The sequence below is a fragment of the Lissotriton vulgaris genome, chromosome 5 (assembly GCF_964263255.1).
Source record: "Lissotriton vulgaris chromosome 5, aLisVul1.2, whole genome shotgun sequence".
NCBI classification, from domain to species: Eukaryota; Metazoa; Chordata; class Amphibia; order Caudata; family Salamandridae; genus Lissotriton; species Lissotriton vulgaris.
The window spans coordinates 1,487,935,750-1,487,952,805 of NC_141693.1; the positions used below are offsets into that span (position 1 = coordinate 1,487,935,750).

The 17,056-nt window shown below is 44.6% G+C and overlaps 1 protein-coding gene across 4 annotated transcripts in view; it reads left to right on the forward strand.

Moving 5' to 3' along the window:
- PLEKHA6 (pleckstrin homology domain containing A6) overlaps positions 1-17,056 on the forward strand; it is a 778,700-nt gene that overhangs the window by 441,049 nt on the left and 320,595 nt on the right. The gene's annotated exons all lie outside the window — the stretch shown is intronic.

Below are 17,056 nucleotides of genomic sequence, written 5' to 3' on the forward strand. Positions count from 1 at the left end.
GTGGAAAACACTGTAGCTGCTTTTGTTACGGGGACAAGCTTTATCAGCCCCCCTATAACAGAAACGCCCTAACCACCCCCCCCCCCCCCTGTCCAAAACCGGTCTCTACTGTGGCGGCCCACTAGGGAAACACATGGTGCCCTCTACGGCCAGTCCGGCCCTGGAAGTAAGACTACTATTTTGCATCGACCATGGGGGACACAGAATGACGTAATTGAGAGCGCTCACCAACTTGAAAGCATAAATAACGAGGCACGTAGGGAAATTAAATGCAAACTTTGTACACAGTGTCGTACACAGTGTCATTAGTATTAACTAAACTACTTTCTACTAGAAGCAGCTAACTAATCCTGCTCTGGATGGAGCACATGAAAACGTGTCTCACTTTGTTTAAAGAAGACTAGTTCCGAAGTCTGAAAGTAATGCTGGTTACAAAGGCTCTTTTGTAAAAAAAAAAAAAAAAAAAAAAAGTCCTTTTTTTAAATTATTGAAATGTTTCACAATTTCAGGTATCTGCTCAAGCCAACTCACGCTTCTCAACACTAACAGTACATGGTCATTTCAGCAGGGCTCTAATTCGGTTCATTAACAATGATATCCGATCTATTGTCAGCTGAGTTCAAATCAATGAAGTTTGTTTTTTCATAGTTTGTGATTTGATTCCACAAAATCTTTTCTTTAAGTTTGGCATACATAAGGATTCTTGGCAGCTAATTCCAAACCCAGCCAGACATTTCTAGGATTAGTATGGCGGCCTGATACCCAACAGCACCAGTATCCGAGATGCAGCTACAGCTATGGAATTTTTTGGATGAACGTACAATACAATCAAGCATTACTTGAATCCAAAACCGAGCGCTTACAACAAATTCAGACCATGCCCCATTATTCTATATGCACTGATTACCCAACTGTTCCACATTCACTCATTAGAACACATTCTTCTGCACCGTTGTTGCACTTATATTTGTTTAACAGCTGCACACCTGTCAAGGAAATAAATAGATGATATAATTCACTTACTGGAAGCCTGATTCATTCTGTTCAGCGAAATAAAGAACTCTAGTGAGCACAACGTTTTTTTAATGGTCCGATTGTAATCAACTTGAATTAAAATTTGCAAAACTGAAAGTCTGAAATACATAGAAATGTAAAGATGACCAATAGCAAACAGCCTGAAGTGGGTGAGGCACAGATAGGAAGGAAAGATAACTAGTATTGATAAATCGCATTTTAAAAGCAATGCCGACACGTTGGCTGTGCTAATGTTTTTTTGCAGAAGCTGTTCTTCATCATCAAAAAAAAATGCTTGGTTGCCAATGCTGAACAAATCTGGCAAAAAGTGAAAAAAAGCACCACGCTGTGTATGCACGCATGCATCCTCACAGACGCGTGTATGGGTGCCATGATGCTACAATGTCTCAGGGTGATGTACACATGTGAATGTGGCTCCATGCATGCAAACACATACAGCCTTACTCAACTGCAAGAAATGAGAGGTTACACTTTTCTGGGCACGTCCCTCGTCCTTAAGCATTAAACAAGACATACTTACGCGTGTTACGAAAATTACATCTGTACTTGCCTTTCTGTTTTAAAACGTTTAATTATAGGGCTGCTGCTGCTGGGTGACACTCTGCTTGCTTCTGCAGCAGACACTAGTGCTGCAGCTGCGCAGTGCCCTGGGGCAGGTGAAAGTGAGGACACTAATCTGCATCAGTCTGAGTCCGGAGTAAACACTTCCCGATTCTCCAAGGAGGGAAGGGGCCGGGCTATTAATCGATTTTCGAGCTGTCATTGGTAGCACGCTAGCGATATGATTGCTGTCAGTTTCTGGAGGTTTGTGCCTCATTAAGGCGGGCGGCCGCATCATCCAAATACAAATAGTATTTATACACGCAGATCCATGTCAAATCAGCCCCTGCCCAACACGGAAACCCAGGTATGGATTTACAGTAGGATATCATGTATTTAAAAGGAAGACCGTGTGAATGTAGCAGTACTGGAATGTAGTGAGCTGATATCATGAGTCTACCCGGCCTGGCTTTTCCCACTGCAGTCGACGGGAACCCTGCATCGAGCATGTTGAAATAATCAGCTCATGTAATACAGACGCATGGTGAAAACGGGAGAGAATGTGCTGCGCAACGAAAATCGAGATGGGGTAGGAATTCCCATCCAGACAACAGGGATCTTTCGCCAGCTTTACAGCAAAACCCACTGCATGGCACATGACAAAAAACAGTTGGCAAAAGCAATTAGGATGGAGGGAAGCGAGGAAGCAAAGAGAAACAAGTCAGGTCCCGGGCCGCGCTGTGATTGGCTGACGTCACGGGGGTGTCCCGGGTGGCAGCCAATCACAGCGCGGGCCGGGAAATGATGTCACTGGGGTGTCCCGGGCCGACAGCCAATCACAGCGCGGCCCGGGACACACGACATCAAGGGGCGGGATTTAAAAAAATAGTCAGAAACGCCCACGATTCGCGTTCTGACCGGGAGGAAGGGATTGACGCTGATGTCTTCCAATGGCTAGCCTCCATTTATGGAGCTAGCCAATGGAAGAAGGGGAGTGTTCAATTCCCCCTAGTGTAAACAAAAGCTTTCGCCCTGGGCGTAGCACCTGCGGTGCTATGGCCAAGGTCGAAACCTAAAAAACATTTTATTCCATATGGTGTCAAAGTTACAGTGTGGGCCTGTGATTTTATTCCAGTTAGTAGGGTATTCTACGTTCAAATCGGTTTTTAACAGTGGTACTCCTGATCCTATAAATGTTCACTTATCTACAAATTTATTTAGTATTGGGGTGCATTCTCAGAGCCTGTGTCACCCCCTAGCCCCATGAGTTGGTCCGCTGCAAGACTGTGGAGTATTAACAAAATGAGTGTGGAAGAAACGTTAACAAAGTTCATGGAATGAGTTCTGCTGTGGACCATAACTGAAGCTGTTTACTTTATGAAATATTGTTTTGCCCATAAAGTTTAGATTAGTTTCAGATTAGTAAATTATGTTGGTGTTGATAGTCTGTGCAGCTGTATTACAAGGATTTGTCTACGGTTAGTGCCCTTCCATTTCTGCTGCTTTAAAGCAATATTCAAGATGTCCTTAGAGTTTTTCATTGCTCATATGCGTTTCATTTCTAATATTTATTTGTTTCTCTTGTATTTATTGCTTAAATTTGATTGCGACAAAGTGTCACTCAGTCATTGAAATGTCACTCATAATTACACTTAAATTATGAAAATGTCACGCATAGCATTCTGAAACCTTAGCAGCTATGTACTGGACCAAGTGCAGTGTGTTCTATAGTGTGCGTCCTGGATCTGGCAGAGTACATTTATCACCACACAATGCTGTGCAGTGCAGCATGTGGGTTATCCCCCCAAAGTGAGTGGAGAATCAACTCACACAGTGCTATGTACAGAAGCACATTGTCTGCCTCTTTCACCATACACTGGCGAACCACTGTCTCTGGCACTGTACAGTGACTCTGTACACCTAGCTGTGTTTTCTACGCTTTCTGTACCATTTAATCCATCTTGCTTTTTTCTGTTTCGCTCTTCTTTCATATGTTATTTTCTTCTCCTGTTTGTATTTGTTTGTCTCTATTTCCTGCTTTATTTAATTTGTTAATTTGTGGACATTTTTGCATTTTTACCTCTTATTTTTTATCATTCTATCTTTATTATGCCGTTTCCATTTTCACCTATATTTTCTTTTCACATCCTTTCCTCAAAGTCGTTCTATCTCCATTTCATTTTCCTCCTTTCTCTAGCATCGCTTCTGTTTCCATTTTCCTTCCTCTTTCACTCATTTGGTAGGTAAAAGACATTGTACAATGTCAATATCTCTAATTCTGACAAATGTGAGACCAATTTGCGTTGCAAATGCTTGTGTTATGGGTGCAGGCGGTGGTCGCTTGGTATGCGGTTTGTGCTCTATGTGCAATAGGGTGAGTTCAGCACTAAACACTGGCAAAGCCAACAGGTCTGACTTGCATTTTGAGTCAAGACTAAAATATTGTTTAAAAGGCGTCTGCAGTGAAAAAAAAAACATTGATATAGCCAATAGACAAATGTGTCTTCAATCGCTACTTCAAGACCTGACTGTTTGAAGTGGCGTATTAGTAATTTGCTTTTGGTATAGGTGATAATGAGCCTAGCAGCGCAGGGACACTCTGAGTTGTGTGACCTATACATTTGTTAATTGACTGACAATAGCTGGACATATTTGAATGAAGTTTGACAGCATTGCATATTATGTTATGCAGATGATCCTTTTGGGTACTACGTAATTTTTTAGATATAACTTATTTCACCTTAGAGATATCTGTAGTCATGGTATTGTCACAAAATTTCCCTGAAGTACCGATGTACACACAAATTTAAGACAGTCATGTTGTTTTAAGGTAAACGTTTGTGTTTTTTCTGCGTTTTGCCTTCAGATGTAGGCAAGTATTAGATTTTATATTTTCCCCTACCTATTACCACTTTCCCAAAGTGGTAATAGGGAGGGAAAAATATGTATACGTTTCTAAATATTTAAAATAAATTAATGGAATACAGTGGTACTACCTCGAGAGTACCACAGTACTTAAAATGAAAAAAATACTCTGTAATACACTATATTTTACAAGCATAGTGTACTACAATATAGTTTCTATTTTTAACACATTTAAATATGCAAAAAAAGTCTATGCTGTACTGATTACAAATTACAGTGCTACTTAAAACATTTAAAAAAAATGCACAGTTCTCCATAAACTGGTGAAAAAATAGATAAATACATATCCCTACCCAAGGCTACTTTAATAAAGTGGTAATAGGTAGTGAACAACAATAAAAACCTACTACTTGCCTATATCTAACATCCTAACTCAGGATGCAGCACCACGCAGCCTAACTGTATACCACTACAGTCTGCCACTCTGTGCCACTCTACTCTGTGCCACTCTACTCTGTGCCACTCTACTCTGTGCCGCTCCTCTCAACTCCACTCTACGCATCTCTCATCTGCACTGTTCCACTGTATGTCAGTCAATTCTACCACACTCCATTCTTTGCCACTGCACGGTCCACTGTACGGCACTCCAGTCTACGCAACTACACTGTACATCACTTCAGATTCATGGTGGATTGCTAAGATTGGATGATGTGCATGTAATATCTTAAACGTGTACCTCTGAAGCCGGCAACACCTTGAGATAGAGCTGTGTGTCTTCAACATGTTGGAACAGGGTGAATGCTACCTCGGCCTTTAGGGGCCCTGGACCGTCCTTTTAAATACTGAAGCTCATATTGGAAATAACAGTGGCATCTCTCAGCGCGCCTGCTATGGCTTCAGTAGACCAATACCACGACTCCTCAGCATAGCAGCTATTCTTTTGGTGGGACAGTACCTTGACTGCTCAGAACAGCAGCTGTACTTTAAGTTTGATGTTCGCTACTATAATTTGAATGGAATAATGTCAAACATTCTCAGAACAGCTGCTATAACGGTTTGATCAGTAGCAGCACCTCTGACTACAGCTGCTGTGCATTTAGTGGGCCAGCTGTGGTACCTCTCAGCATGACTGCTATGCCTTTAGTGGGCCAGCAGTCACACCTCACTGCATGGCTGCTGTGCTTGTAGTGGGCATGTGGCTTTTACGCTTTCACTAGCACAGTCGGAGACATTTTCAGCTCAGCTATTGAACCTTTCCTGGGCCAGTAGTGGCACCTCTCTGCATGGCTGTGAGTCCTTTAGTGAGAGCATGGTGGCTGCTATACTTTTAGCGAGCTCATAGTGTCCGCTTCCTGGGTAGAGATTATGTATTTAATGAGCTAACACCCTCTCAAGATGGCAGCTATTCCTGTAGCAGGCCAGTAGAGAGGTCTCTCAGAACAGCCACAGTATCTTTAATTAAGACACAATATTGTAAGCAGCTGGTAACTCTTCTCTTGTATAAATCTGGAACACCTTACATCATCAATTCGTCAAAAAGCTGAACGAAAGGGACAGAGAACAAGAGTGGGATTTGGTTCAGCTACCACCAGTCATTAGCTGTGATGTATTTGTCTTGCTTTGTCACTTCTTGGTTGAGCTGCCCAACAATGAATTTCTATTTTGTAGACACTGACATTGTCCGTTTTGCATTTCACTAGGTTTTGAAGATGGAGAATAAAGTAGTCAATTTGTCAATACTGCAAAAGTGACACGAATTGTAGCCAGTAAATTGCAGCAACATGTGTGATCCTTCATGTTTTTACTTTATAACACAGCAATACTTCGTTCTGTTTAGGAAGGGCTTGCTGTTTTGAGGCATTTACCTGCTATCCACTACTCAGCCATGCATGTTCGTTTATTAAATATCCAGTGTTAAAATGTTGGATTTACTGCTTTCTTTGTTCACAAAGTAAAGACATCCGCACACAACGGAAACATTGTCCCCTTAGATTTTGCTGTGTGTGCACCTTACGTTCACCATTTAGAGTTTAAAACGTCATCTTTTTACTCCTTTTAATTCCACTCTTATTTCAACGTACACCTTGTTTCTGCAGACTGTCTAATCAGCAAAGGGGCCGTACTCCAAGCCCCTGTGCTGGTGTGGTCCAAAATATTAAATTGTGGGATTTCTTTACAGGTCAGCTGGAGGCAACACACCAAACACTTCCTCTAACAAAAGGCAGTCCTGTTGGCTTTGCCAATATTTATTCTGTGCCCTTCTTTTTGCTAGCGAAGAGCCTCTTGTTTGTTTATGTGTCTGGCAGAGGTCCCATCACACCCCGTTGGGGTCTTTTCATTGGTTTTGGAGGGCGGATGCCAGGCCGCTGCACGTGAGGAAGGTCCCTTGGATCCCGAGGCCTGCATCCGGTTCCCATGGTGATCCATCAGCTCGTCTCATGTTTTGGTGGTCATAACGTGAGAAGGGGATCAGCTGACCTTTCTCTTCAAAGACTACAGTGAAAGGGCCGTGTGTCCAGCACCAGCAGTCACACGCTGGGAAGCAGAGCTCGGCCTATAACTGACGACCCCATGACTGCTGCTGGGGGAAAGAGCCCTGGCTGTGTCCACGATAATAAGATAAGGCAGAGGAGGCTGGCCAAGAGGGGAACAAGGATGGCCAGTGGAAGAGCTGAACCTGACATGCAATTGCCTTTTCCCGCCTGTGATAGGCCCTTTTCAAAGACACCGATCTGAAGTTGCTTCGTCCTTGAAGGCCAATTCTGTCCGTGCTGAATGGAAAAGAGAACCAAGCTACACCTGCCCGCGGGCGGAGGAGGGCGCTACAAGAAAGAGCCTCTTTCCACCCCTGGCATTGGGCCTGGTAGGACAGGGCTTGCCAAAAATATCTCCACCGCCGGCAGAGATCTGTCAGAGGCAGATTCCTGGCTCCGAGATGGTCGCTCAAGGGGCTGGATACCGCCGCTGTTGTCCTTCCCCTCGCACGACAAGCAGCCGACGGTTTGCTCGTCAGAAAACAATCATTAGACACGTTCTGGTTGTCGAGTAGCGGCTGCAGTTGAGTATCCCAGACACCACATACTCTAAAGTCTATTTTAAGCATTTTAATTATTCGAAATATGAAAACAGTGCAACCGTGTGAGTGTTGCTGCATGGGGGTAACAGCCCCGGGACACAGTGACGACAAAAGCTGGCCAGGTGGAGTGTCAAGCCAGAGGCAGCTGAGAGAGCGTGAGGTAGAGCAGAGTAAGACGTCCCTGCACTTCTCTGACTCCAGACTCTAGGCGTGGATTCCCTGGTCTTCACCGATGGCAGTGCGACCACAATTCATTGAGGCTACTGAGTGACTGTGTTATGATGGACTCTTACCTGTTGTGGTCCATTTTAGAATGTAAGGCTGATGACATTCGGGGGGAGTCAGTTGCTGCTGGCCTCTTGAGGTGGACTGACGCCAGGTTGTGCTTTCCAGTAAATCTTATCTTCAATCCTACTTGGAGTTCTGTGATCTTTGTAAGATTCATCACTTCATTTTTGGCGACGAGGATGGCATTGAAGATAAGCACAACCTTGCGTCAGAAAACCTCAAAAGGCCAGCAGCAACTGACTCCTCCCCTCCCCCCCACCGAGTGTCATCGGCCTTCCATTCTAAACAGAACACAACAGGTAAGAATCCATCATAACCGACGGCATGACTAGCACCAGGTATGGATGCGAGGAGTAGGGTATGCCTGGGAAGCGACTGCAACAGTCACCAGGCTCAGAATGACCCAGAACAGGAAATAGGCATGCTGGTAAGAGCTTAAGAACTGACCCCAGCAGGGCTGAGGTGAAGGGAACGGCTACCACGTATAAAAGTGAGTGAGCCAAAAAAGGCCAAAGGAAACCCGAGCCAGAGCCTACTTGGCTCTCAGGGCCCGTGCAAGAGTCGAGCCATGAAAATCTTCTGAATATAAATCGCGCAACAAACATTCGTCTCTTTAAGATTTAAACTGTTTTTGTTAAACATATGAGGGCTTTTCAAAGTAGTCCATTCGATTATATCACTAAATGGAGTAGACATTTATTAACAGTAATCGTTTTTAAACATGAACGTAGAAACATTCCTGTCCCCGCCCTGCCAACAATGCCATTGGTGAATTGAGAGTCAAATCCACGGTGTACCCGATATGGTCCTGGATGCTTATTACGGATGAAGCAAAGTTAGGACCGATTAAATCAAACACAAGAGGTTTTTGTACAGTGGACAAGTATTTGAGGGTCCTCTTGTGTTATAATGAAGGACAAGCATAGCCAAAGCCAATAGGTCTTGCCATTAGCTTTTGTTAACGGTTTTAACCCATACTGTACAGCATCCCAGTGCTGTGCAGCATGGCTAAGTAAGGCCAGCATTTGCAATGCAATAAGTCTCTCATTAGGAAAGTTTGAGATATGGATATTGTAAATGACAAATTTTACATTTATGTTTTGTTTTTGAAAATAGCTCAATTAATAGCTTTGTCATTTACAATGCCAATAGTAATAACTTTCGCAAATGTGACACCTATAGAATTTGTAATGCAATATGTGTTGTATTTACGTGACTTACATGTATTGATATTACAAATAAAAATGGCTTTTAATTTTTTTTTAAAATAAATACTTAAATAAAAGTTGTTGTAATTTACAATGGCAATAGCTTAAACTTTTGTAAATAACTTTTGTGAAGATTATGTTCAGTGTATTTTATGTGACGAAAACCCAAGAACAGAAGTGAAATATTAACATCTTTTTGTTACATTTGTAATAAAGCTTGAAACATTGAGAGAATATATTTCAACCAGTTGTTGTTGAATGGTTGCACAGATTGATGCTGTGGTGGCGCTGAGTGATGTTGTGATGGCGAACGAATGATGCTGAGGCATTCAGTGATGCTGTAGTAGAGCATAGTGATGTTGTGGTGCCCCTGAATGATGCTGTGGTGGTGCTAAGTGATGCTGTATGCTATGCTATGTCTTGTTTTGCTATCCTATGTTTTGTTTTGTTTTGTTATTCTATGCTTTGCTATCCTATGCTTTGATTTGTTATGCTATGCTATGCTATGTTTTGTTATGCTATGTTTTGCTGTGCTATGCTTTGCTATGCTATGCTTTGCTATGCTTTGTTATGCTATATTTTGTTGGGTTTTATTATGCTATGCTTTGTTTTGCTATGTTATGTTTTGTTATGCTATGCTATGCTATGTTTTGCTGTGTTTGGTATGCAATGCTATGTTTTGCTATGCCATTATGTGTTTTGTTTTGCTATGCTATGTTTTGTTGTGTTTTGTTAAGCTATGCTATGTTTTGTTGTGTTTTGCTATGTTTTGTTATGCTATGTGTTGTTATGTTATGCTATGTTTTGTTATGTTATGCTATGTTTTGTTATGCTATGTTTTGTTTTGCTATCCTGTGCTTTGTTTTGTTATGCTATGCTATGTTTTGTTGTTTTGCTATGCTATACTTTGTTATGCTATGCTATGTTTTGTTATTCTATGCTATGTTTTGTTGTGTTTTATTATGCTATGCTTTGTTTTGCTATGCTATGTTTTGTTAAGCTATGTTTTGTTATGCTATGCTTTGTAATGCTATGTTTTGTTATACAATGCTATGCTAAACTTTGTTTTGTTATGCTCTGTTGTGTTTTGTTATGCTATGCTATGTTTTGTTGAGTTTTGTTATGCTATGCTATGTTTTGCTATGCTTTGCTATGCTATGTTTTGTTATGTATGCTATGTTTTGTTGTGTTTTTTCAGGCTATGCTATTTTTTGTTGTGTTTTGCTATGTCTTGCTTTACTATGTTTTGTTATGCTATGTTTTGCTATGCTATGCTTTGTTATGCTATGCTTTGTTTTGTTATGTGATGCTATGTTTTGTTAGGTTATGTTATGCGATGTTTTGTTCTGCTATGTTTTGTTGTGTTTTGTTCTGCTATGCTATGTTTTGTTATACTATGCTATGTTTTGTTTTGCTATGCTATGCTTTGGTATGGTATGCTATGCTTTGTTTTGTTATGCTATGTTTTGTTGTGCTATGTGGTGTGAGGGTGGGGCGGTGAAGGTGAGGGGGTGTGAGGGTGAGGGGGTGTGAGGGTGAGGGAGGGTGACGGGGTGAGGGGGTGTGAGGGTAAAGGGGTGTGAGGGTGAGGGTGTATAAGGGTGAGAGGGTGTGAGGGTAAGGGGGAGGGGTGCGTGAGGGGGGTGAGGGTGAGGGAGGGTGAGGGTGTGTGAGGGTGAGAGGGTTGTGAGGGGGGGTGTGAGGGTGAGGGTGTTTGAGGGTGAGTGAGGGTGTTTGAGGGTGTGAGGGGATGTGAGGGTGAGGGGGTGTGAGGGTGAGTGAGGGTGGGAGGGTGTGAGGGTGAGTGAGGGTGAGGGTGAGTGAGGGTGAGAGGGTGTGAGGGTGAGTGAGGGTGAGGGTGAGTGAGGGTGAGAGGGTGTGAGGGTGTGTGAGGGTTGTGAGGGTGAGGGTGTGAGTGAGGGTGTGTGAGGGGGTGAGGGGGTGTGAGGGTGAGTGAGGGTGTGTGAAGGTGAGAGGGTTTTGAGGGTGAGGGGGTGTGAGGGTGTGAGGGTGAGTGAGGGGGTGTGAGGGTGAGGGTGTGTGAGGGTGAGAGGGTGTGTGAGGGTGAGGGGTGTGGGGATGTGAGGGTGAGGGGTGTGGGGATGTGAGGGTGAGCGAGTGGGGTTGTGAGGGTGAGGGTGAGTGAGGGGGTGTGAGGGTGTGAGGGTGTGTGAGGGTGAGAGGGTGTGCGAGGGAGGGAGTGTGAGGGTGAGGGGGTGTGGGGGTGTGAGGGTGAGGGGGTGTGGGTGTGAGGGTGTGTGTGAGGGTGAGGGGGTGTGTGAGGGTGAGGCTGTGAGGGGGTGTGAGGGTGAGGTGGTGTGAGGGTGGGTGAGAGGGTGGGTGAGGGTGTGAGGGTGGGTGAGGGTGAGTGAAGGTGAGGGTGACAGGGATGAGGGTGACGATGGTGAGGGTGACGGGGTGAGAGTGATGGGGGTGAGGGGGGTGAGGGTGTGGAGGTGTGAGGGTGAGGGGTGTGAAGGTGTGTGAGGGTGTGTGAGGTGGTGTGTGAGTGTGTGAGAATGAGGGGGTGTGAGGGTGAGAGGGTGTGTGAGGGTGAGAGGGTGTCTGAGGGTGAGAGGGTGAGTGAGGGTGTGAATGGGTGAGGGTGAGAGGGTGTGAGGGGGTGTGAGTGAGGGGGTGTGAGGGTGAGGGTGAGGGTGTGTGTGAGGGTGAGGGTGTGAGTTTGAGGGGGTGTGAGGGTGAGGGTGTGTGAGGGTGAGGGGGTGTGTGAGGGGGTGTGTGAGGGTGAGGGGGTGTGGGTGAGGGGGGGTGAGTGTGATGGGGGTGAGGGTGAAGGAGGGTGAGAGGGTGTGTGAGGGTGAGGCGGTGTGTGAGGGTGAGGGGGTGTGAGGCTGTGTGAGGGTGAGGGGGTGTGAGTAAGGGGGTGTGAGTGAGGGGGTGTGAGGGTGTGTGTGAGGGTGAGGGTGTGAGTTTGAGGGGGTGTGAGGGTGAGGGGTGTGAAGGTGAGGGGGTGTGTGAGGGTGAGGGTGTGTGTGAGGGGGTGAGGGTGAGGGTGTGTGAGGGAGGGTGAGGGTGAGTGAGTTCGGGCCACAGTGTCCCTGAAAGCAGTTGTTTTCATTTACTTGGCGCAGGTTCAGCTCTGATAGAATGAAATTATACGGGCTAGGCGCATTCCTCTGCCGTGAAGCCATCCCAAGAGCTGCTTTAAAGTTAACAGGAGAATTTCCCCCCTGCTGTTCTCATCTGTCATTCAGCGAGACATGTGTTCTCCGAGCGCTCACTCCGTAAATCCTACACATTCTGGATTGCAAAATGCTATGTTTCCGTTCACACTGTAAGAGCACGCTTTCCCTTAGGCACCTCGTGCTTGCACAACTCCCCCCCCCCCCCCCCCCCAAAAAAAGAAATTCTTGCGTGCCGTGATGTGACACATTGAACTTCCACCTAGCAAAAGCATTGTTGTTGTCAGTGACTTTTAACATTTCACAATTCTTGCTCAAATTAAGTTATATTTATTTGTAGTAAGTAGGATTTACGATGTTTTAAAATGAGTGCTGCAAAATGACGTCACCGAAACTTTTCTTGGTCCTTGAGACCAATTTTCTCACGGAGAGTTTTCGCCGCCAATTTCATCCGAAAAAGCTGTACTACTATTTAGGCACATGCACTGTTCCACTTTAAATCAAAATGCTAGGAAATTTACCTTAAAATGCTTTTAGACATGTCACAGTCAATGAATGCATTTTGCGTTTCCAGAACTGAATTAAAGTGAAAGTGTCAGTGAAGCTCTCGGCAGTGCGCGGCGGAGGGGGGGGGGTGTATCTGTGGGCTGGGTTGAAGATGAGAGCTGAGTAAAATTAACGAAAAGAGGGTTATAGTGGAGAAGCCTGTGTTAGGGAGCAGGGAAAGTGCACAAGACCAATTTTCACATGGAGAGTTTTCGCCGCCAATTTCATCAGAAAAAGCTGTACTACTATTTAGGCACATGCATTGTTCCACTTTAAATCAAAACGGTGTGACATTTACCTTAAAATACTTTTAGACATGTTACAGTCAATGAACGCATTTTGCGTTTACAGAACCGAATTAAAGTGAAAGTGTCAGTGAAGCTCTCGGCATTGCGCAGCTGGGGGAACGGGGGTGTGTGTGTGTGTGTGTGGGGGCTGGGTTAAAGATGAGAGCTGAGTAAAATTAACGAAAAGAGGGTTATAGTGGAGAAGCCTGTGTTAGGGAGCAGGGAAAGTGCACTTTTAGTAAGACGTATTGGAAACCATAGAATGGCATAGGAAAGGCAGCGCTGGGAGGGGGGCTGGGCAACCATGCCAGCATTTCGATTCACGAGCAGATGGTCCGGTTTATGACCTGCGGAGCGCGTGAAGTGGCTGGTGGCAAAAGGAATCAAAGCGGGAGGGGTAGGGGGAGTGAATTCCTGTGCACGCGCCTGGCTCACATGAACTGTACGCGATCCGCACTTGGGTAGACTTTCCGGAAGCCTTACTATAAATCTCGCCTACCATCCCTATTGGATGGAATAGACGAGACCTAAAAAAAAACATGTTCTGGCCAACTGTGTTCTTTTGTAGATTTGCACCCCACACATGCATCTGCACCACATGGCACCACCTACAAAATGACACAGCTGCATTTCCTTTTCTTTTTTTGTGGTCAATCCCAGTAGGTTCAGCAAATAAAATGAAAAAAAAAAATATATATATATATATATAAATATATAATTTTTTTTAAGTACGTGTGGGAAGGAGAAATTTGGAGGGTGGGGAGATTGGAAGCGGTGGGGAAGGGGAGGAGAAGCAATGGGCGAGAGGCTAATGTGGAGCGGGTGGGCATGGATAGGGTAAGGAGGAAAAAGAGTAAGTGCAACATGGAGTGGTAGACTTGACCCTCGTGACAGACAGCAACACAGAGTGCAGGGTGAGAGACCTACATGTGGGAGCAGCTGGAAGATACTGAGGATATGCTCCATGGGAGGGAGAAACACTTGACTGACAAACTGGGACATGAGTAAGAAGCAGGGAAATAAAAGTGAAAAGAAAGCCAATTAATGGTAAGCAATGGCGGGCTTCAAGCTCCTGTATGTTTTTGGTAAGCCACAGTATGTGTTCCGCAGTCAGACAGCTGGGCTGTCTGTTAGGTTCAACCTAAAAAGGAGGCCCTATGAAATAGAGTATTTGTTGAGGATCACACAGTTTTGTCATGCATGCAAGCCAGGATTGATCCCAGGTTTTCTTGGTTCACATTGCACAATTCAGCCACTGGATGGGTGTCTCTCTCGCTAGCTCTCTGCCTGTCTTTCAGGCCCGGCTCCAGGAATTTTTGTTTGGGTGGGCCAAGGGCGCATTTGGGTGGGCCACTGCGGGCTCAATGTGTCGCTTCTGGAGGTAGCCTACAAATAAAAAAAACTGTACTCCTGCGTGTGATAGAAGGGGATAACAGGAGATTCAGGGCCCTCCATTATTTTCCAAATCTCTTTCTAATCGTTAACACTCTCAAAAAGTGTTTTGATCTCATGTAAGGTCCTTTTGATGGGCAGAGGAGGTTTCTGAGGTGGGAGTATCAGGCAAGTAACACTACTCAGCCTGCCTCGTTGCCAGCCTTCAGAGAGAATCTCTCTTCATTATTACCTCCATCTGACCCCAGACTCTGCAGTACACTCCCTTCCAGGCCTGATCATCAATTTTCTACAATCTCTCTACCGTGCACCTTAACTCACAGCTAACCTTGGTCCTGAGAGAGCGCAATTTGAATAAAAAGTATATCCATACCATATTCACAAGCATATAACGCAAACGTAGAATCTATAACGTGAAATAGCACTTATAGAGTAAAGTTAGCTGATGTAACCAAAGTAATATAGGAAATGTATTCTGTATTCACTTTAGAATGTATTAGGATTTAGAAGGCCCGTATACATAGTGGGCTAATGTAGAAATGTGTAGAAATGCTTACGAACAGAAGAACGTGCAAAACAGAATTCATGTACGTGTATAATTATTAAACGGAGAAAGCGGAGAAATGTAAATGAAGAAATGTGCAGAGAGCATATATAGCACGATGTAACGAACGAGAATAAAGTTATATTCTATGTAAAATGTATTCAAGTATAATCAATGATTTGTTAAACTCGATTATATATAAATGTGTGTTAAAGGTTATACTGTGTAGAAGAAGTTGTAGGAATGTTAGAAGAGTTTGGTCATGTGTGATTTTAACCTGACTGACCAAGGGTTCGCAGGAGTGTAGTCCGCTGTATGTAATTTAGTGGGCTCACAGGAGTCGTGAATAGCCTTGATCTGAACGTGCGAGCCAAAAGTCAAAGGTCTTGTTAGATTTAAGGTGACAATGCTGGACGAAGTTTATGGCCTAAACGTGATAAGAGACGCTTGGAATTTGAGTCTTGTTTTGAAATGACCGTTCACAGGACCAAAGAAGGTAAAGAACATAGTCGTAAAGAGTAGAGTTCTGCTGAGGTGAAAGACTTTTGCTCCGAAAGTGTCAAATGGAATGTCAATGAAGTCCCCAGCACGAAGACGAAGATGGCGCCTAAGAAGAAGGGTCAACTTAACGGACGACGCAAAGAGATGAAGCTATGGAAAGAGCCAGAAATGACATCATGTGAAAGTACGTGGTGGGCGTCAAAGGGGCGTTTCACCCATACTGTGATTGTGTATTTAGGGACAGCACCCCGGGGAGAAGTTAGGAACAGCGAAGTTAGGAGCTCAGAGCAGATGGCCTGAGGAGCGAGCGCTGAGAGAGATCAGAGCGCAAGAGAGCAGTAGGCCGAGGACCCTTAGAGAGCGGATGGGTAGGCAGAGAGGGTACTGCTTCTCAACATAGGTTACCATTAGAGGCTAAGAGAGTTTGAACTTCTTTGGAAGTCAAACTGCTGACACCTTTTTTAGGTAAGGAACTTGCGAAGTAGGGATGTCACCTAGCATAGAGTAGGGACAGATTTAACTTGTTTTATTCTCTTTTCTTTAGATGACGCAACGGAACCACATTGTGTCTATGCTTTTTAATCTGTTGATTCTGGAACTGATATTGATTGTATTCTTTTGTAGACTGAGGTTCTTTAGGGAATTTATGTTCCTTCTAGTTCCTGTATACTTAGTGAATCTTATCCTGAGAGGATTGTATTTGCAACTGATCTTAATTTTATATTAAACTTTTTAAAACTTTATCAGTCGTAAGTGGTTCTTCAGAGTTGCGTCAGTTTATGGGGTTTATCTAACCTATGCGGGGATTGTCTTTTACTCAATGACAGAAAATAATCGATCCAAATTTGACGAATGAGATAGGTATCAAAGTAATCAGAAAAGATATTAAAATCTCATTCCCCGCAGTCCCCAGCCCCATATCAGGCACCACCTGGTTTCATTCTCCATAATCCCACTAAAAAGATTTGTAAAATCACCTTCAAACTGAAAACCCTGAATATAAGAGTAAATATAATTAGCACACACTTTAAACTATGTTACACAGTGGCCCTAATGACCCAACTGCTAATTAAATAAGCAAAAACATTACAGGGTCTATTATAGCGCCGGTGCAAAAGTATTTATTGGTGTCCCACCACTGACCTCTTACTCGATAGACAACTTTACTACCACCCTCCAACAGTGCACTTCATCTCTCCTTAGCCCCTTTCAGTCATGACCTCCTCATCAGACTCCCTCCCTACCTGCCCCCCACCAGTGTCCCTCATCACTCCAAAGCCCCTCCCCATGACCACCTCCTCAGACTCCCACACAAATACCCTCCACCAGTGCCCCTCATCGCTCCATAACCCCTCCCCCCATTGACCTCCTCCTGAGTCCCTCACTGCCACCCTCCACCAGTGTCCCTTATCGCTCCAAAGCACCTCCCCCATGACCTCATCGGATTCCCTCATTGCCACCCTCCTTCCAGACTCCCCCACTACCACCCTCCACCAGTGCCCCTCATCACTCCGTAGCTCCTCCCCATGACCTCCCCCTCCTCGGATTCCCTCATTGCCATCCTCCAACACTGGCCTTCATCTCTCCGTAGTAGCCTCTTCCCCTCATGACCTCCTCCTCAGACTCCCTCC